The sequence below is a fragment of the Botryllus schlosseri genome, chromosome 10 (assembly GCF_051294905.1).
Source record: "Botryllus schlosseri isolate E-star chromosome 10, Bs_hap1, whole genome shotgun sequence".
Classification (NCBI taxonomy): domain Eukaryota; kingdom Metazoa; phylum Chordata; class Ascidiacea; order Stolidobranchia; family Styelidae; genus Botryllus; species Botryllus schlosseri.
This window is the reverse complement of record NC_137245.1, coordinates 11,104,763-11,126,436: the sequence shown is the minus strand read 5'-3', so window position 1 is coordinate 11,126,436 and position 21,674 is coordinate 11,104,763. Positions and strand designations below refer to the sequence as shown.

Below are 21,674 nucleotides of genomic sequence, written 5' to 3'. Positions count from 1 at the left end.
TGAATCAATAAAATCTGATTTCATTTTGAGCCCTGCGTTCCGGTGACTAGTCAACCAGCCACTTTGAGACTGAACACTTTTTAGGTAAACACTTTTAATTTAAACACTTCGCAACACTTCTAGGCGTTCAATTTTTGGATCACGTTTCGTGTTCATTTTTCCGGGTTGAGCAACACTTCAAAACTTAGAGCAGGGCTGGCCAACCTTTCCATCCAACGGGCCACACTCGATTGACGAATTGTTGCGCGGGCCACTAGCCGCGCGAAGCGCGAAAATCTTTTGAGGTTCATAGGTCAATAATATTGTCATTTGACTATATTGCGGGCCTGTTGTCTATCGCTGGTCTAAGTTTGCGAAGACTGGGCTGGGCTATTCGGCGCATGGACATATCGATATCGAAAGATGCGACCAACATGCGTCAATCATTTCGTGCCTAGGTTTCATAGTCGACGGTCTTACAGCGAGCGCAAACGCAATGTCGCATATGTTGAACGACACTTTGTCTCGTAATCGCGAATATAGTTAGACTCAATCTGATATATTAGGTGTTCTTCCATTTGCACAAAAGGGCAACAATATTAAAAACAAGAAATCGAGTGACAACATGTTGCGCCAAGCTTGTAGAAAATTTTTACTTTTGATAAATCTACCGCAAATTATTCTGCTTTATTGTAGTGTAAGAAGATATACCAATATGAGAATGGCTGATGGATCTGTCAATGCGTCGAATCTGATATTTTAGTCATCACATCTCAAGTGTTGCGACCAGACTAATCAAATTTTTGGTTAGCCTTGCAAGTTCACTATCTGTGCAATCCATTTTTGATGATATTAGAAATTTCGGAAATGACCTCGCGGGCCACTCAAAACCTTCTCGCGGGCCACGGGTTGGCCGGCCCTGACTTAAAGTGTACAACAGCAGCAAAAGAAGCGAATACGCGAGAGCGTTTTCTCTGCCTGCTAGCCGTTGCAATTCTACATTCTACACTATATTTAACAGTGTTGGGATGACTCGAGTCACCTTTTTTGTATGACTTGACTTGACTCGAGTCACTTTGCTAAAATGACTTGACTTCACTTGACTCGACGTATCAGAAATGTGGATTGACTCGTGACTCGTAGCAAAATTCACGAGTCAATTTCAAGTCACAAGTAATCGGTGTCGATCAAAATCATTATATCTTGCATATGTTCGGATTGTTCACGAAACGCTGGTGTAACCCGTGAGAGCGACCAATCATTTAATGATCGAGCGTTTTACTGAGCCTCCATTGTTCTCTCACAAATAAATTGACCGCAAACGAAGTGATCGAAGCTTACAGCTTACGTTGTCGTAAACTAGTATAGTAAATTAATTTCTGTTCTCTGTTTTTACCTAAACCAAAAACTCTTATTTTATTGAAATTTAATTCGAATATAGTTTATACAGTCCTCAACCATTGGCGCAGGCTCGAATTGTATCGTATCGATTTGTAAATGCGTAATGTATTGCATCTTATCGATCCGTATCTATTCTCTATCTTGGCTGGTAACTATAAACTAAGGTTTAGCAGTTCTACGTATATGAGAGCGATACAGCGCCTTCTTGCGTGTATATTTGACTCTATATTCGTTCGTTGGTTCAAAATCAATGACCACTCAATCTGTATTTCAGACAGCTAGCAAAATTCAATGACGTCATCATGCCTCATACTTCGAAAATAAAACTTGACTTGAATTGTGACTTGACTCGTGACTTGACTCGACTTGACTCGAGTCACCTCCAAAAATCGAGTGACTTGACTTGACTCGAGTCACATTTGAAAATCGATTGACTTGACTTGACTCGAGTCAAAATGTGGAATGACTCGAAATGACTCGTAACTCGAAGGCAGTCACTTGATCCCAACACTGATATTTAATACAGATTGCTCAACTAAAAGAATGAAAGGAAAAACATAAAAATATTTTATTTCATGTCCCAATTTGGGTTTTATATTCTCTATTGCCCGTTGCTCGTCCAATCTCCTTTTTCACAAGTTTGAAATGGGCACTATCTGAGCAAAACTAAGATCAGTAAGATCAAACAAGGTTGAAGAAGTCATTCGGACTGTGGAAAATCAAGGTTATATTCATTATTTTGATTGGGGATGCAGATTTTCTTAGATTAAGATTCGCAAATATATAAAACCTACTAGGTTAGCTGATTGAGTTAGCGTCCTATTTCATAACACATTAGCCATCTTCACACGCAGGCAATCTAAGGCTACTCCTCGCCATCTGTTCCATGTAAGCGGTGTCTTACAAAATCCCAGAAGTGGGCCGTGCAACAAATTGGCAGATATGGAATCAATCACAAAATATCGACCTGGCGTAAATGTCTATTGCAGTCGAAAACACCATGAAGGGCACACAGTACGACAACGCAGGCTATGAAAGTAGCTATCACGTATCACAATTTAAAGTAGCTGTGGATTGAGAATACATAATAGCTACATCAGTAAAAAAATGTATTTTCTACGCATTACGTATTGACCATCGCTACTATACAATTCAAACAACAATGTAGGTTTCCGTAATCGATAACGCATCTCCCTGTCTTGCGATTGTCCGATCGTTAGCGAATAGTGAGTGAGGCAGATTCGATTCTGCCTCACCTGGCTATTGTTTCTCTGCGCTGCCATTGTTCGTAATAAAGCCGAATTTTGCATTCATTGGCAATTCTGAGGGGGTTACAGTGCTTCAATATGGTTAATATTTGGATTTTTGGAATCGGTGCGACAATAGCCTCTGTATTGACACCAGTTGTTAGTAATAACTTATTACGAATTCTGAGCTGTTTATGATTTATTGAAGTGTCGCAGATGTGGCACAACTCGCCCCTGCCCCACCTGTGCTTCAACTCTCTTTTACCGATTTATTTCTAAACAATCAATATGAAAATTGGTGATATTGGAAGAAAAAATATTCAAATTTAGCTATTCAACGATATCATCGGTAAATATCAATAATCATTGAAGGTTTTCACAATTTTCACTCATCCAGGCGACAGGTGAGGCACTGCGCACTTGCCTCCCCTGGCCGAACGTAACTGCGTAAAATAATGACAAGTGCACATTGTCTAGAGCAGCAAATAACAACGCACAGTTACGGAATAACAGATTAAAATGAATCTGTAAAATAGCTGAATAGCTCTCCAGCTCTAATGAAATATTATCAGCGTGAAGGGATGTTCTTTCCAGTGGCAAATTATCGGCTGTTGCAGATATATAATGCTAGGTAATGGTATAACCGTGAAACTTTAAATGAAAACGCGAGCGACTTGAGCAGGCGTGGAAAACAGATTGCTATTACAATGTTTTACGCACTCCAAAGTGTTTCAAGAGATACTGTCCAATGCCAAAACTACATGTCCTTTTCTGATCACAGTCGCGCATCGTAGGTAGGTGATTACGAGGAAGAAGTGTTATCAATTATCCTGCAATCATATAATTTTGACACGAAACATATTGTCAAATTATGTGTTGCAAACCCTGAGCTGTGTGACCCACACACCAACTGTCGCTTTGCACGTATATTGATAAATCATGTTACTCTGATAAATCGCAGGTATAGCACATCCTTTCGCGTTGCGGGCAACAAATATTTCGTAGTGAGTGCAACATGGGGTTGCACTTATGAAAAAAAAGAGATCCAGAAAGGATTAAAATTCCTTTTTGAACCTCCTACAAACCATGCCAATCCTTGGTAGATGCAAATAAATTGGGAAATTTTTCGGTCCGAGTGGCTTTTCTCGCATTGTAGGTTCAATAGTGGCTTTGACAATGTGCTCTGAGTAACCATGGGCGAGGAAAATAGGTTTGATGATACTTATTTCAGAACCCACTTAAATTTTACTGCAAATCAGGAGGGCCCTGCGTATCAGAGGTCTTATCAAATTAATCTTACGTTTCACGAGGCAAAATTAATACATTGAATATGGCCACTGAATGAAGCCACGCGATAGACATATAGAACAAAATTATTAACCACCTTGTCAACAAAGACATACAAATACGATATGGAGTTGCCCTTCTCTCTTTCAGAAGGTGAATTTCAAAGTAGGGTGAAGGTCATTTAATTTACCCAGAAACGAATCGCATTGAAACTCATAACTAATGAGTAAGACAAAAGTGTCATCAAAGCAGTGATAGTATAAAGGTCGAGCTGTGCTATCAGACAATATATTTTTGTGAAACTCCACAAAGATGTTAGCCAATATGATGCCGATGGGTATAGAACCCATGGCCACATCATCAATTGCTTGTACATGTTGTTATTAAAACTGAACTTCTGATAGCTTGCCGCAATACACAGTAGCTTGACAAACATGGATTTGGAAAAAGGCATGTTGAAACCGTTATGATCGACTTCATTGAAAACATCAGCAGAGGTGTACGAGGCCAGAATGCAGTTATCGCTATATAGAGTATGGAGAAACTCACCGAGTTAAGGGGACTAGCAACTGTGAAATTTGAAAAAGCATAAAAATATTCAAATTAATTTTTAGGTTGGAACTATTAACATGGTACCTCTGTTTTAACATGATGGCGTTATCTCACCAACAAAAAAAGTAAAAAATTGAAAAATTTCAATTTCACTGGGCATACTGATATTATTTTCTTTTACTGCAAAAATGTGCAATCGCGTTTTCTCCGTTGTATAATTTGGTTATATCTAGGGTTACCATATTTTGGGAATCTGAAAGGAGGACACTTTGTAAAATTTTACAGACTTACAATACCACAGCTATTTTTTATTGTTTTTTTTTTCTTTTGATATTCATGATGCTTCGACTCCATTGGTCCTTTTTCACCAGTCCGATATTCTATTTTATTTGATTCCATATTTACCGACTTGTAGCACGGCCCACTTCTAGGCTTTTTGTAAGACACCGCTTACGCGGATCATGCGGATCGCAATAACGGAGTAATATCCGAAGTAATAGGTAAATTTATTGGGAGTTTGTAGTTGGTTGACTGAAAAAAAGATCAATTCTCTGGCTCAACTCCAGAAAGACCCGCCGCAACGTTACTTGAGTACAGATTTCCTATTTCTCATTTGAATTTTGACATACATTGAACCCAAAATTTTTAAAAAATAGAACAAATTCTTAAAAAAGAGGACATTAAGGTTTCCTCCGAGAACACATTCATAAATGTCAAAAAAGAGGACATATCCTCTTTAAAGAGGACGTATGGTAACCCTAGTTATATCGCTTCATTATAATTTTTTATAGTAAATGACTTACTCATGCTGTTTCGAAAAATACTTGCTAATTTTCGTTTGGCCTAGGTACAGCATGGTTTGAGTTACTGAACGTCACTGCAAACCTCTGAGAAAAAAGAATTGAATTTAGAAATATCAAACGGAAATTTCTCCAAGACGAGTTGCACATAACCCTTCACATTTTAGCGACACGCAGGACTGTCCTATTACTGCCTAAAACATGCATTCTATCAGAAAAGGGGCATCACAATCTGGGGTATGGTGTTTCGCGTGTCGGATCGCTATTTCTCTTGCCAAATGTGAGCTAGACATACAATTTGTGATATTTTGTTCAAAGCATAGCGATACCTAGCTGCTAAGAAAATTTCATGCGGATACGGGTTGCCTTTCGCGAGATAGCGCTGGTGAGATGCTCGTTCCCTTAAGAAATCCACCCATCCATCTACTTTCCGACTTTATGGTAGACAAATAGGCCGATACAATCATCTATAAGCATTGGACGAAGCGGCACATCCGATTCATGGATTCATCAATTTATAGTACTTGTCAATATTACGTCAAAATAACATAATTTCTCATATATTTCGAATTTGTTTAACCGCATTTACTGACGTTTAATCCTGATGAGAGTAGGTCGAAAAGTTTCGAGTGGAATAAATGTAGCAAAATCGGTATATTATTTTTTCCGATAAGTATGGTCAATAATAGATGAGGAAAAAAAAGCTTAGAAAGGTAGTGAGTTCGAATAGCCATGTAAAGACGAGATAATACGGCATGTAAACGAAAATATCCTACAGCGAAAAAAGACTCCCATCGGTGGACGATTGGGTCGCAAAACTGGTTTCGATAAAAATTTAAACCCCAACACACCTGTGCAATTGACTCCATTTCCGTTGTACCCGGATTTACAGTAACAATCGAATGATCCGTCATTGTTACTGCAATTAGCGTGTACGCTACAGTTGTGTGATCCGTTCAAACATTCATCGATGTCTAGACATTAGATTCAAGAACAGAAGACAAGTAAACAAGAATAGAAGTATCAGAGAAAAATTACTGAGTTTTGATTGGCTTATCGAGACGCCTTGACGCGCATGTTAACAATACAGTCACAACCTAATATACGGATCCCAGCGATAGCTGCTAGACTGGTTTATATTCGAATTAATAATACTCCACTTACCTGTGCATTCGACTCCATTTCCATTGTACCCGGTTTTACAGGAACAACTGAATGATCCAACATTGTTGCTACAATTAGCGTTCACGTCGCAGTTGTGCAATCCGGTCGAACATTCATCAATTTCTGAAAATGATAGTCAATCAGGGATAAGAACAATATAGGCTAAAACATATATTACAGAAAACATTAAGTGAGCAAAGTAAGGCATGAAATAAGGTACAGTAACAGAGGGCGTACATGCATGTGGAGTAGGCCTACCAACTGAGAATACAATGGAGAAATGTTATGACTCGTTAAGCCTTTCATTGATTGAGGATGCTTTCGACGTCTGATGGATCAGTCATCTTTAACCGCTTTCGTCGGGGTACACCCTTCTAACGTTTATTCAAAACGCGTACACCTCTGACCTCACAATACATCTGATTTCGCATAGTAAACCTAATCCAGGGGTGTTCAACCTTTTTCCTATACATGGCCGCATTTCGATTATATATATACGGCCGCTCCCAGCGAAGAGTCGTCATGGCCCATCTGGACGAATAATAGTCATGTGAAATTTGCTAATGGGAACTCTGCACCACGGAGAGCCCTTGTGGCGTTATGTGCCATCATTGATTTATTGAGATATACCTTGCATATAAAAGTTTTTATTTGTAGAAGCGGAACATTCTCGCAGCCTTACTATATATGCACCATAATCGCGAGTATAAATGTCACGAAAAGTTATTGGAATTCGATTTAATATCGTCGATAACGTTGGTAGTTTCACATATTGCTGTCAAAATTTTATTCTTTCTCAGCCCACGTGATCAGATTAACCGATACAGCTGATGGAGGGGTGTATTCAAAATATTCGGCACAAAAGTTATGATGATTAATCGTCTGGTTTTTAATATTCACTCTGTTACTGGTTATTTTTTGATCTCCCATCAGGATTGTCAGTATAGTCAAAATATATTGGAATAACCCAAACGTACAAGAAAAACCTTCATCGGTGAGACGCACACCACTATTCCAACTTGATATTTTATGGGACGCATAATTTTCTTCTGCGGTTCAGTAGATATTATAGTTGGGGAGGGGGTTATTAGGGTTAGGGTTAAGTTATGCCAAGATTAGCGTTGTGGGAGGGATGTAAGGGTTGCGGGAGGGGGATATTAGCGTTAGGGTTAGGCTTGGCTTATGGTCCAAGTTGGGGTTAAGGTATCCCAAGATTAGGGTAACGGGTGATGGATATTAGGGTTGGGGGAGGGGATATTAAGGTTAGATGTGAGGGTTGGGGTCCCCTAATATCGAGTAAACAACACCTGTTTCATATCTAATGTACTAATTATTATAATTGAAGAAAGTCGAAAGTGCCAAAGTGATAAACGCAAAATTCTGGTGCCAACCAACATGAATATGTGCTAAGATTCCAACACTGTGCATTCAAATAAGCCAAATGTCAACACTGGCATCGGCTGCTATAAACTACAAGGTCACTTTTAGCAATTTCTGTTGGCATTTTCAAGTACACGTACCAATAGACGAAATCCCAATAGTGTAATTACTTTAATATTCTTTGAAATTACAATGAAATATCGGTCTTGGCCGTCCGAGTCTCAAGTCATGTGACTTGGTTCGAATCATGCGCAATGACTCGAGTCCAAGTCGAGTCAATAAACAAATTGACTCGAGTCGAGTTGAGTGATTTCCGTATTTTGATAAAATAACTCGAGTCAAGTCGAGTCATCAGAAAATCGTGACTCGAGTCTGACTTGAGTCGAGTCATGAATCGAGTCATTGCAACGCTGGATACCATCTCTACAAATGAGTGATCATGTTTGATGAAGCCTTGGTTGGAAACATGAATTTCTTTTTGCTATTGTTGCAGCAAGCCTCGGTACTGGTCAGAGAAAAAAACTCCTTGACCGTGGTGTAGGAAATGGTTCAGCACAGGTTTCAGAAGAGTTTATTTGCTGTTCATCCATTTTTGAAATATTAGGAGTTAGTTTAGCCTACTGGTTCTCTAACTTTTATAGACACGCCCCCCGTTATGACATTGAAATATTTCGTGCCCCCTCTTATCGTCATATCACACAATGAAACCAGAATTTTAGCAATCCTTGCAGATAGTTTGATGGTACGGAACGTTATGATGACTATTGATGAAAGAATTCTCCAATATGAAATTCGGACTATACACAGAGCAATCACTATGAAATGGAGGTGAATCGCGCCAAGCACGGAAAATATTTCAGTTTACCTTTCACGTTTCCCCCAGTTTGAGAACCACTGGTTTAGCCTATATCAGGGGTTCTCAACCTGGAGGGCGCGTCCCCCTTGGGGGCGCGGGAGGCTCTCAGGAGCGGGGGGGGGGCGCGAGAAATTCTTGTCAATTTTGTCAATGCCTGTATAAATTGTGACTAAACATGTGTTTCACAACCATTCTGAAGATACGATTATTAAAGATTAAACTTAATTCGTATTCTAGAAAGCTTGACAAACTCAAACTCCAGCATTCGCGCTCAACGGAGTATAGGCTGACTTCAACTTCACTTCAGCAAATTTCTGATATTCCTTGAAGATTTAAAGAAATTCATACGTGCAAGTCATTCATTACTCTATAGCAGTGGTCGGGAACCTATGGCTCGCGAGCCATATATGGCTCTTTTGGGTATAAGATATGGCTCTTTGCCGAATGTTTATTTTTGTACTGAATTGATCAATATTGCAGCGACTAGTTAGTAAATTTTCATCGCGACCAGAATAATTATTCCCGTGGCAGTATAAACATGTCTTTGAGAGGTATAGGCAAAGCCGTCTTCAGGCTTAGGGGCTCGAACTCTTTTCAAAACCCTCAAATTTAAGTTACTGTTGCGACGGCGACCAATATCACTCGCGAATTCGATGTAGCCTATCCAACTACCCGACTCGAAATCTTGGATTGCGCGATACGTTGATTGGTCGAAGAGAATAGCGTCAATATGACAACGCACTTTTCAAACACACATTGTATTCCTGATCTAGTGGTTCCCAACCGGGGGGGGGATTTTGAAATTTTTAGGGGGGAATCTGGCTTAATTTTTTTAGGGGGAATCTGGCTTTGGAATTGTATCGGAAGAAGATACACTGGGTTCACAAAGTTTTTCGATTTTTATGGTATGGAACTGTTAAGTAAAAATTAGTTATTTACAATTGTATGTTTCTTTGGCGGATTTCAAGCTAGGTGTATGTTTAAATGCCTTCCGTAGATATTACACCCCCAAATAAAGTGAGGCTCACGATACGATTTCGTTGGGTCCGCGACAGCCTCTCGGCCAAATTACTACTAAGCAGGAAAACGTCAAGCCGAATTCAGCACAAGGCCGATAGTGAAATTATTGTTTAACTTTTTAAGCCAACATATGAGCTAACGTGAAAAATATACCAAATTCATGGATTCAACTCAAGTCCATAGCAAGCGGACTTGGTGATTTATTTTTCGTCAGCGGCTACCCGACCGGTCAATAACAGGTCAAATTTGACTGTACTTTACCAAAGTTTAGTGCGGTCCGTATTCGCCATAGTTCGGACATATCTGAATATGTTTGGCCATTAATTGCTCCGTCAACAAATGGTTGCGCGTTTAAAAATAAATTTTTAGTCGCAGGCAACTTTTTCATAGGGGGGAATTTTAGCTCAAATATCGGCCAAGGGGGGAACGAGACGAAAAAGGTTGGGAACCACTGTACCACTCGAAATGATATGCCGCTACAAACGTTACAAACTCGAATTACAAACAACGCCATAGCCATCCAGGTTCTTGATGGCAAGTACAGCTCTACTGGAGATAAAATAGGCGTGTGGCGCAACGTTATATGTTACCGCCGAATATTTTGAGAATTGAGAAGTCGATCAGGATTTAGATTTTCGAAATCAGTGCGATAGTTACATTGGAATAATATCAGTTATAATAAATTCTAAGCTAATTACGGTGAATTGCGTTATCAATGGTGAGGTCTAGACCGTCTGTACCTCACCTCTGGTTTCGCGTTTCATTTCTGAACATTGAAATGCAAATTGTGTGAATTTGGTAGAAAAATGTTCAAAATATAGTCATTCATGAACATCAATAGAAAATACAAATAATAATTGAAGGTTTCAAAATTTTCGCTAACAGCTTAAGGCTGTATCAGACGAGGCGATGTCGGCGGGGCGTTAGTGTTTGTTTTATTATCGCTGCCATCGCTGGAATCGCCGGCGATTTTAATTGGCAGTGTCAATTAACTCGGCGACATCGCCGGCGATGAGAGAAGTGGGAGATGCGCTCATGCGTATCCATATATAAACCAGTGTCGAGACTTGAATAGCGTCACTTTTGCTCAAGCCGTTTGGCGGACGGACCTTCTGGCGAGGCATTGCGAAACGAATTACTGCGATGTAGTACTAAATTATTGAGCTGCTCCACTTATCCAGTATAGGCCGGCGTTGCAAAATCGGATGTACCCACCACCTTCGAGTAGCACCAGCACACGCACATTCTTCTACAGCTATCATGGCAGTCAAAATTCGTGCTACTTTCAACTTTTTTGACCTACCCTCACAAATACCATACTACCATAGCCTTTATAAGATAGTCGTTACACTCCATTGTTTCCCGTGGTAAGTATTGGCGGGACAGCAGCACCTAGCGGTGGTTGTGCTAATCTATATTTTGGGCGACGGTTGTCCTTGTAACTGCTGCAAGGAAAATTCTTCCTTGCGTTTTTCTGGTGAATGATTGCCAAAACAGGAACTAGTAAGTTATCGAGTGGAAAGTGTTTTGCATTGTTGTAGCTACCTGCAAGTGCATTTCCTCTGTACCTTGTTGCCACTGATGGCAAACCTCGGTTTGATTTTAGTACTAAAGAATAGGCCTAGGTCAATAAATTTGAGCAGTTGCGGGCGTTGAGTTGAGTATTTTCATGTTCTATATTTGTGTTCATTGCATGTTTATTCATTTTGTCTTATATTTGAACGGATCGCTGCATTGTCATTCAGCATGTTGCATTCAGCTTGTTGCAAATTTTGCACATCCCAAGTTTTGAACTATTAGTGCAAGTGCCAATATTATACAATATTGAACGGATGAATTTCTTCCCAATATTGTTATGTCGCCTACTAAATGTAGTAGCATGGCTTCTATTTGAGTAGCGCTCTTGTGTACTATTGACAGTACCGCTCGCAATATTTGTATTTTGTCTCACAAGTTTGAATGAAATGATTCACTCTACCTGGTTTTTGACAATTAGCAATACTAATTTTCTCATTTCAGGTTATTTTCAAATATTGATAGGACACCGACTTTAATAAAATAGCATTCCTGTGAAAGCTTTGATCTGTGGACCTGCGAAAGCTTTGATCTGTGTGAAGGATTTCGAAGAATTTGGCATTCACGGCTCAAACCAAAGAGGCTGGGAGCTATGCCGAAAATATGTTTGCCTCATAAACGTCATCCCACAGTCATTCAACGGGCTTTGTCTAGTGATTATGAAGCATCATGTTCAAAAAACGGGGAAAGGACCGTTTCATTGTGAAAGCATAGATATTTTTCAAAGTTCGCTGGGTTCTGTGATGGAGAAATTGACCTACATTGCCCTTGCTCGCTTTCTACTAACAATGGACAAGTGGTTCAATGAAAACGCCAGCTTTCAAGGAACAATTGCAAGTTGTCATCAGATGCATCGAAGGTGAATGGTGAAGGCCTGCCCTATGGCTTTCAAATGACTTAGCTAATTATTTGATAATATTCTGCTACTTCTCGGCCAGTCGCTGGCGAAGTCAATAATGCAGAGATAATGCGATGCTTCTGTCTAATGTCACGATAAATATCATCATCATCATCATTGGTTTATTAGCAATTTTATCAGTTCAATACACCACAAAAATGCGATACAATGAAAGAAAGGAAGATGTCGAAGCGACTAGGTTGTCTATGGAATCTGACACCCACCTTGGCCTAGGCGATGTAAAGAGGAGGCATGCACACTGAATGAAGGTAAAGGAGATAGTATAGAAAAAGAATGCGACAAGAAATAGGGCGGCATGTCATGGGAAGCGAGATCGATAGGTCAGTCGTGGTCCGGTAATCTTGAGGATGGACTGTATTTATTTAGTAGTAATAGGTCGCAGATGGATCTCTCTCCATTGATGCAGTGCTTCAATTGGTACTCTGCAGTCTGCACAGAGTGGGTCAGAATTTTTAGCATCGTCGGATAATTAGAAGCCTCTTGAGGCATATTTCGGGAAACAGCTTGCGTTCAAAATTCTTCAGTTTTGCGTTCGTATCTAATATCAAAAATGATGCTGGAAATAACCGAGAATTTCCTTCAACCTCCACAATTTGTATTCTGGTCATTAAAGAGATTCGTTTTGATTCCGTTTTATTTATTACCGTATGTCTCGTATCAGTACAGCAGCAATAGTAGCAGCAGATATTTCCGTGGTACAACATCCGTATATAAACTACACTATATTCACCTGGCACTATTTCGAGCTTGAAAATATAGTCCAAGGCTCAAGTTAGCGGAATAGCAAGGTATGTTGCAATGACTCGATCATGAGAAAGTCATCTTTGTATCAGTACTTCAGTGAATATAAGCTTTTACTGAATTGTATTTCCTGATCACAGCTTTATGGTGCCCTTTTCCACCATGATATTTTTTCACACAGGATAGTGGGCAAATCAATAAATCTGGCAGGCAACTGATTCCGGAAATAGAATTCCACTTGTTTTTTAAGAAAGTTATTAGTTTTGGATAAAAACATGACAGCATTTCTTCGACAGACGATTAACCGCCGTCTATTCAACGAAGCTATATGAATAATAACGATTTTGACGTTTTCTTGAATACTCAAGCACCACCGATTGCTATTGCTTTGCATTTCACGCAGCATTCAGCAACGTGTCACATATATTCTAGAACAGGGGTCACCAACCCGGTGCCCGCGGGCACCAGGTAGCCCGCGAGGACCAGATGTGGTGCCCGCGAGCCTGTTCTGAAAATAGATCGAATAGCAGCATTTGCCAATATTCGTCAGATTATCACCAGTGAGCTTTTAAATAGATAAATTGAGTGATTTAGCTATTGTTGTATAAATCACACTATAACATGTGACTTGGAAATGACAATACATATATATAAACACTTAAAATGATGATAGCAAATATCCCCAATTACAACTAGTAATATACCAACATGTAGCCTAATCGAATCACAAGATATCGAAGACTGAGCACTGAGCACTACCTATACAGGCGACATATGGCGGAATGCTATCCACGGTCTTCTTGAAATGTCGGTGGTGAAGCTGGACAGTGGACATCCAGAACAATGACACATGAGCAAATGGCATTACTATTCGGTAGCAGATAGCCGTGTTTCTCATTTTCTGTAATAGTTGTCATTGCCCGGTATAATGCTCGACAAGTGGATTCGCTTGTCAATCAAATCCTTTCGATACTCTTTGGCAAGGGTCGGCAACCTACGGCCCGCGGGCCGGATCCGGCCCGCCAAGCGAAATCGTCCGGCCCGCGACATAATAATTAGTTATCACAAGAACACGTCCCGCCGCTTCATAATGAGTTTCAATCTGCAGTGTTGCGCTGCATGAAAAAAGTGCGCCTTTGCTACGATATAATAGTAGCCTACATCGTATTAGTCTATTGTTACGCTATAAAACGAAGGTGGTTGAAGTAGGATATGGAGATAGACTAGACTGGATCAGTGCTTATCAATCGGGTGTATCTCGCAACCGAAGGTGTTCCATGCTTTTTTTAAAGGGTTAATCACTCTGACGGGGTGTGACAATAAAGGTGTTCTTCCTTTGCTTCGAAAACGCTTGGAGCATCTCAGACGCAATGACGGAATCTCAAACTATTCAATTATAGATAACTAGCCTCCGTATATTAGTTAGCCTGTCTATAGTTTGATTTTCCAGAAGGCATTGTGTGCCAAGACAAAAAACCTGAATAGTGTTTTGGCCACAACGGTGAAAACTGTTGATATGATTTTTGTCTCATCAACTGAATCAGTTACGCCAGATATTACTAGAAGCAGAGAATCAATATGGCGATGTTATGTAGGCCTGTATCTGTCATGTTCGCTCATTGAGTCGAGCAGCTATGCTTACATGAGTGTATGAACTGAGAAATGAAATGGCAACTTTCCTCGAAAATACAAATATCGCCGACTCATAATCTTGTAATCGAAAATGGGTATCTCATCTTGCTTTCCTGGTACATTTAACGTCACATCTGAACAAATTGAACTTGCAACTTCAGGGGGAAAACAAGTACATACATGAGATGTTGAGGCGCATTCAAAACAAATCTGTGACTCTGAAAATGTTAACAGTACAAAGAAAATTATGCTCACTTTCCTATACTGGAGGAGAGAAAACTTAGTACCAACACTACATTTGTAACTGTGATACGAAATTTAACTACTGAATATTCACCCGCTTTTCCGACATTCCTTCTCTACAAAATGAATTCTGACTATTCAGTACTCTGTTTAATGTGGACGCCAATACCATTGCCTGAAAATTTCAAATGGGCCTTTCTGAAATGCGATGCAGTTGAATTGAATGACAAATTTCATACGAAGAGCATATCGCTGCATGACTTTGACAAAGAGTACGTTTTTTAGATTGGTCTTTATCCCAGCTTGACCAGCAATGCAAAAGAAATTGCATCGATTTTTGGAAGCATGTACGCATGTGAACAATAGTTTTGAACAATGAAATTCACGAAGAGCAAGCTAAGATCACGTATTTTGGACATCCATTTTGAATATGGTCTGATTCTTGTTTCATCTGACTTGTTACCAGAAGTTGAAAACCTTTCACAAAGCAAGCTGCGTCAATTGTCACAATTATTCTGTGTCGTTGAAGTGTAAATACATGTGTCTTAGGATTGGTATGATTGAGATTGCAGCAATGTAGGATAATATACTGAAGTGAGCGTGAAATATAGTACTAAGAAAAAATCCGGCCCGCCAAAAGGTTGTACACCCGAAATTTGGCCCGCGACTAGCAAAAGGTTGCCGACCCCTGCAGTCTTTTGCAACATATACTTACCAAGGTCATTCTGACTTAACAATGCCCCAATCCTTGTTGACACGGAAAAGTACAGTGGTGTATGCGCAGCAGCTATGAAGGTTGCAAGCATGTTTGGTTCAACTTATCGTTGTGAATCAGCCTTCTCGGACATGAACTTTATCAAAAACAAGCACAGAACACGCCTCACTGATGCACATCTGGAAGACTCACTCAGAGTAGCAGTTTCAAGTTACATACCAGAGTACAGCGCAATAGCTGATAACATGCAATGCCAGCCTTCCCACTGACTGATATAAATAGAGATAACAAGATGTCCACTGTCCAGTCCAAAGTTGACTTGATTTGAGTTGACTGTTGCATTATTTATACAAATAGGTGCTATGGTGCTAAGTAATTCATAATTTCTTAATAAATGCCAGTGAAGAGCTAGTTGAAATGAGATGTTTTGATTTTACAAGACTGTCTTGGAAAGAAGTCTTACTGCAATGTGATTACTGCCCTATGAATATCGAAGTGGAAATTCAGGAGGGTAAACGGCGGGAGTAAATGGTGCCCGTTGCATCAATCAGTATCAAAAAGTAGCTCTCGGGTGCAAAAAGGTTGGTGACCCCTGTTCTAGAATTTCATCATGACGATAGGGTGTTAATTGTGACGTTCAATTTCTTCAGAACTTCATCCAATGTATTTCGGCAGTAGGACAGGACGTGTTGCAGGCGATCAAAACTTCGACAATGTCGCAGAGTAGATATGCAGAATCCGAAAGTTCACCAGTCTGAAATCGAAAACATATAGTGAATGTAAATTCATTCTTTGACGATTTACGACGACATGGGTAACATCCGATGACCCTAAAATGAATGACTGAGCATATTAACAACCAAAATGGCTAGATTATTTGGTAGAGTGATTGCATCTTTATCGGAAAGCTGTGAATCGGCAAAATGGCATGAATACTAATTGTAAACACAAAAAGTTGTTTCGGCGAACGGCGCCTTGATAATATTGTGGTTCGGCGAACGGCGCCTTGATAATATTGTGGTTAGGTACCGGTAACGCATACAGGCAGTCCTCACGTTATCGAACAATTCCATCAGCTCTTCATCAGATATATCCATAGCAAACATTAAGAATCAGTATCTGGCAATAGGTAAAATGCTTGATATACAAATGTCTTCTTCCTCTTCGTTCGTCCTAAAATCGAAAATGTTCGCTAAATGCAGTTAGTTACTTTCTTCTACGGTTAATAAGCGCAATGAGAAAGGTACAAAAAACAAGTAGTAACAGATAATATCAGACGACTCCAAATAGAAGACCAGCAATAGCAACAACAAAAGGGTACAACAGTTGGAGTTGGCATGATCAGTACTGGCATACGGTATCATTACTCGTTGTAAAAACAACAAATTTACAATATTTTGGCGATCGATGCCTTCACATTATTGCTAATTACCGCATAATTATAATCAATACTCACATTATAAAACATTTCCATAAGCTCTTCTTCTGATATATCCATCGTAAATAGTCAAGATCTATCTCCGGCAGTAGGCAAATAACACTAAGTTGTATGAAACTGCTTCGATGTACCGTACTACCACTAGGTGTTGCTGTCCCGCCATAGTTGACAATGGAGTGTAACGACTATCTTATAAAGGCTATGATACTACCATGGTTCCGTTCTGTTCGGATTTTCTGGATTATGGACAAGATTTTTCGGATTTGCATGGGTATTTGGATGAGATTGTTCGTATTCGGAAGGATTGCTCCTCAGAGCTTTGAGCTGTCGGATGGATTCGGATTTTTAGAAATCACTATCCGCCCATCACTGATCATAATACGGTAGTATGTACACTGTATTGTACAGTGTACCTGACCTGTACAACAACAAAAAACCGATTCGCAGATGTCAATCATCCCCGAGCAGGTTTAAATGCAACGGGTCAACGCCTTCTGAAACTAATCAAGTGCAACGATCTCTCACATGATAGTAGAGAAATTATCGGCCGACATCGTCGGCATCGCCTCGTCTGATACGGCCTTTAGAGTGCATGGGTAGGCCTATATAGATTGCTTCAGTGACCATGTTTGGCTGCACCTACGCAAGTGATCATGGGTTCTCGCATTTAAAAGGAACATCACGACGAACCTACGTTCTCGTAACTCAACTGTCGCATGCTCAAGTAAGGCAACCACCATAATTAGCACGAGTCTTTATAGAGACGCACACGACAAATCACATGTAGTGAGTTCGAATTAGTGCTACCCGGACGTCAGGGATTTTCAATTGTGACGTAACATCTGATTGACATGTATGGCCATTTGGGAGGTAAAGTGGAAAAAATAAGGCCAATATGGCTCTTCCGACAAAAAAGGTTCCCGACCACTGCTCTATAGCTTTGACAGTAGCCTAAATCTCTGTGCGCTAGGTAGCTGTTGTTGATAGCTGGCTAACTGCACTGCTTAAGACAGACTTAGATGCAATATAGGTTGCCCGGTTTCGCCCTCAATTTGGCTATAAATCAACACAATTTAATTCATTTCCAAAACTGATCAAATTTAGCATGGCAGGACAGAACGACGCCGTGCTCTCAGTAGTCACTACCAGCATCAGGATTAGTCTCAGTGCAACCTACCTTGAAATTAATTGATGTCCTTTTCAATGTCTTTTTGTTATTTTCAAAATAGTTTGGGGAAGTTTGTCAGCAATGTAAGAGACTAAACAACTCTAATGCGGATTCAAAATTGGCGTAAGATATACCTTATGTATACTATTATATCAGGGGTGGGCAGCCCGTATAAGGGAATTTGTGCGGCCGTCGACGTCTAATTCAATGAGTATGTGTTGGCAGCCGTAGACATGCAAATTGCAATTACGAATTCACTCCCGAATTTTCGAGAGATTTTATTTAATCTTGAAACTTTCTTCGCGCTCCGCGCAATTCAACAAAACTTCATCTTTCGATTTTAATGCAGTAGGGCCCTTCTTAATTTGAGCAGGAATGGGAATCCTCAGGAAATAACAATTCATTCGCGGCTCTGAAAGATTTTCGCGCTCCGCGCAACAATATGCACGCCCGGCAACTATTCATAACATTGCCACTCGCGATTTCGGGGCGTACAATAGGCCGTTGTGAAAAGTAGAATAGTCCGGAGTTCACCGGGAATGGATATGGACAGTTACCATAGGTATTTTATGTCCAGATCGTTCATTGCGGCTATGCCCTGGAATGCGGCCTTAGGCTACATAAGTAATCGAAATGAGGCCATGATTAGCAGAAGGGTTGCCCACCTCTGTATTAGATGATGCGCTCTTTTTGACATGACGATAAATGTAAGGGGGTCAGGGGGCGCGATTTTTTGGACCATCGCCAAGGGGGGCACGTGTCAAAAAAGGTTGAGAACCGCTGGCCTATATCGCAATTCACAAAGTTTTGTGTTGCTGGCTGAATCATCTAGTTATAACGCGGCACGCATAGAACACCGATGTACATGTACATAGACTAATTATTACAGGTGGCGACTGTGTTCTAAGGCCTTGCGGCCTTGTGGCACCTCGTTGTCATCCTGGTCGTACCGGATTTTCACTGGTGTGACGAACAAATGATTGATTATTTCATGTTGTGATTGTCGGGTTTCCATAAAAATATAATTGAAATTGTAATTTAGGAATTTTTTTATCAAATTACAATTGCAATTACAATTACACAAAATAGAAATGCTTCAATTACAATTACAATTACATGAAAAAATGAAATTAGTTACATTCAGCTCAATTACAAATTACAATTGATCTAACTCTGCAAGGCGCGTGGCGAGATAGCGCAGTGGTATAATCCGCGGCTGCAACACCAATGGGTGCGGGTTCGAGTCCGACCGAGGTCGACTTCCGAAATCCGATACCTAAGTGTTGGAGGTTTACCTAGGCTCCTCCTCGCCACCTCATCCGCGTCAGCGGTGTCTTACAAAAGCCTAGAGGTGGGCCGTGCTATAAGTCGGCAGTTACGGAAAATAAGAAGAATATCGGCCTGGTGTAAATGACCATAGTAGTCGACAAACACCATGATTACCCCAAAACAAACAAACTCTGCAAGGCAGTGCACCGTATCCTACATCTTCGACATCTTGTGATTCTATTACATGTTGGTATATTACTATTTGTAATTGAGGATATTTTATATCATTATTTTAAGTGTCTATATATATATATGTATTGTCATTTGTAAGTTCCATGTTAGTGTGATTTAAACAAGAATAGCTAAATCAATCAATCTATATATTTAAAAGCTTACTGGTAATAATTTGACGAATATTGGTAATGCTGCTATTCCATCTATTTTTAGAACTGGCTCGCGGGCTACTCATCTGGTCCTCGCGGGCTACCTGGGGCACCCGGGTACCGCGTTGGTGACCTCTCGCTTCAAATTGGATTCTTAACTGGTGAGCTTCCGGCATGACGCCGACTTTAAGGATAATTCTACCTTCCACACATCTTCTAAATTTATTATATGGATAAAAGTAATGTCTAAACAAACAATTCTCATTGGGAATTTAACTTACGTCGCGACATGCCAGCGAACCTCTGACGATCCATCGGGGTTTGAAAAGAAATGTCCTGGAGGACTCTAATGGCCATCATGAAGTCACTTTTTGAAGCCGGAATACGTCATATTGATCAAAATATCTGGCGCATATTTGGCTCCGATATCTCAACCCTTGCCTCTCTACCCGATATTTTGGCGATTCGCCACTGCCGCTGTGTGAACGACGTGAACGTAAACTGCCATATTTGCGACGAACAAATGATTGGATGTTTGGTGTGAATTGGTGGCTAATTTCTGGAATATTGGCTGAGTTTTCCAGCTCACCTCTTTCTTTTTCTGCAAGCTTTTTCAAGGCGGTCGGAACTTTTAAAGATGCTTTGTTCTGAAAAAAAAAATCAATTCAATGAGTAGGGGAGATGTGGCACCGATGGATCAAACATTGCAAAATGATCTCTAGCCCTCGAATCTTCAGCCGAGAATAGCGGGTCTTTTGCTGGCTCAACACGTTGATGCAAGTTCTGCCTATCGCGGACATTTACTTGAATATCCACATTTTCAAAAAATATTTATAGTCTTTGAAAATTTGTTGCTCGAACGTATCATCGGTCCCCACTCAGTGGGTCCAAAAACACACGACCATGGGACCTATGAGACATACGCTCAAAAACTCGGTTGTGTACAATAATTTAAGCTACAGCAAGCCAAGGAAAAATGCTTCGTCGCCACTTTCAAGAATAAAATGGATAAATCAACACAAATGTTGGCATAAAATCACGTTTCGATTTACGCCCAAACTTACAAAATTATTGGCACATACATATTACCCGAAAATCGACATTTTGACTTTCAAATACCTCGTAATAGCGGTAAAACACCACAGGTAACTATGATTTAAAGCCTCTATATCTGCGGGCGTGTTTCTATTGTTTAGTGATTATTTGGTCCAACTATTTTGCTTGATTTGTCTATGGTACCATAGGTCCCCAACCTATGAATATTGTAATTGAATTGAAAATAGTCCACTCGAGGATGGTATTGAATTAAAAATATGTGCTTTTATATACCCTGATACAAGCCCTATACTTCACATCAAAAATTATGGCTGGTTTGTTATTGTAAGGGGATATAGAAAAATGTACACGTTATTTTACACCCCCTAAAACGAAAATCATTTGTCACAGACCGCATAGCTCACGCAGGTCGAAGTTTTCTGCATGTGAGGAAAGATTCTGCCATCATGCAATTGTAGACAAATTCGCGTACTGTAATCATGGGATTATCACAGAGAAATTTTCAAGTATTTTCGGTCCCAGTGTCTCAACGGTACCACATCACTCCTATTTAACATCTATGGCTATGCTATTTCCTGAAAGGCAGGAAATTATTGATTTTATTCAAAAAATCAGCAGCTACTTAACATCCGAGAAACGAACACAGAAGACCTCGCGATTTATCTGCAATACTTTTCAAGCAGATCGAACTCGTGGAACTTGTGTATTCGTTTCAAGCATTGCACGTAATTCACTATATATATTTTTTATAGCATAGCGGTGAAACCTAACCGGTTGGAAAGCCCCTTTTGCGGGTGTGATGTCAAGGTGACGTTAGCCCAACTTGGTCCCTCGTTATCACCAGGAACG

General features: G+C 40.1%; 2 long non-coding RNA genes across 2 annotated transcripts; both read right to left on the bottom strand.

Moving 5' to 3' along the window:
- Positions 1–5,888: 5,888 nt before the first annotated feature.
- LOC145448482 (uncharacterized) lies at positions 5,889–20,444 on the bottom strand. Its single transcript, XR_013917933.1, has 3 exons — positions 20,359–20,444; positions 6,431–6,553; positions 5,889–6,240 (listed from the first exon to the last, which is right to left on the bottom strand). It is a non-coding gene; the product is annotated as an uncharacterized LOC145448482 (long non-coding RNA).
- LOC145448540 (uncharacterized) lies at positions 14,086–17,530 on the bottom strand. The gene is made up of 3 exons (XR_013917947.1): positions 16,968–17,530; positions 16,567–16,684; positions 14,086–16,265 (listed from the first exon to the last, which is right to left on the bottom strand). It is a non-coding gene; the product is annotated as an uncharacterized LOC145448540 (long non-coding RNA).
- Positions 20,445–21,674: the final 1,230 nt, after the last annotated feature.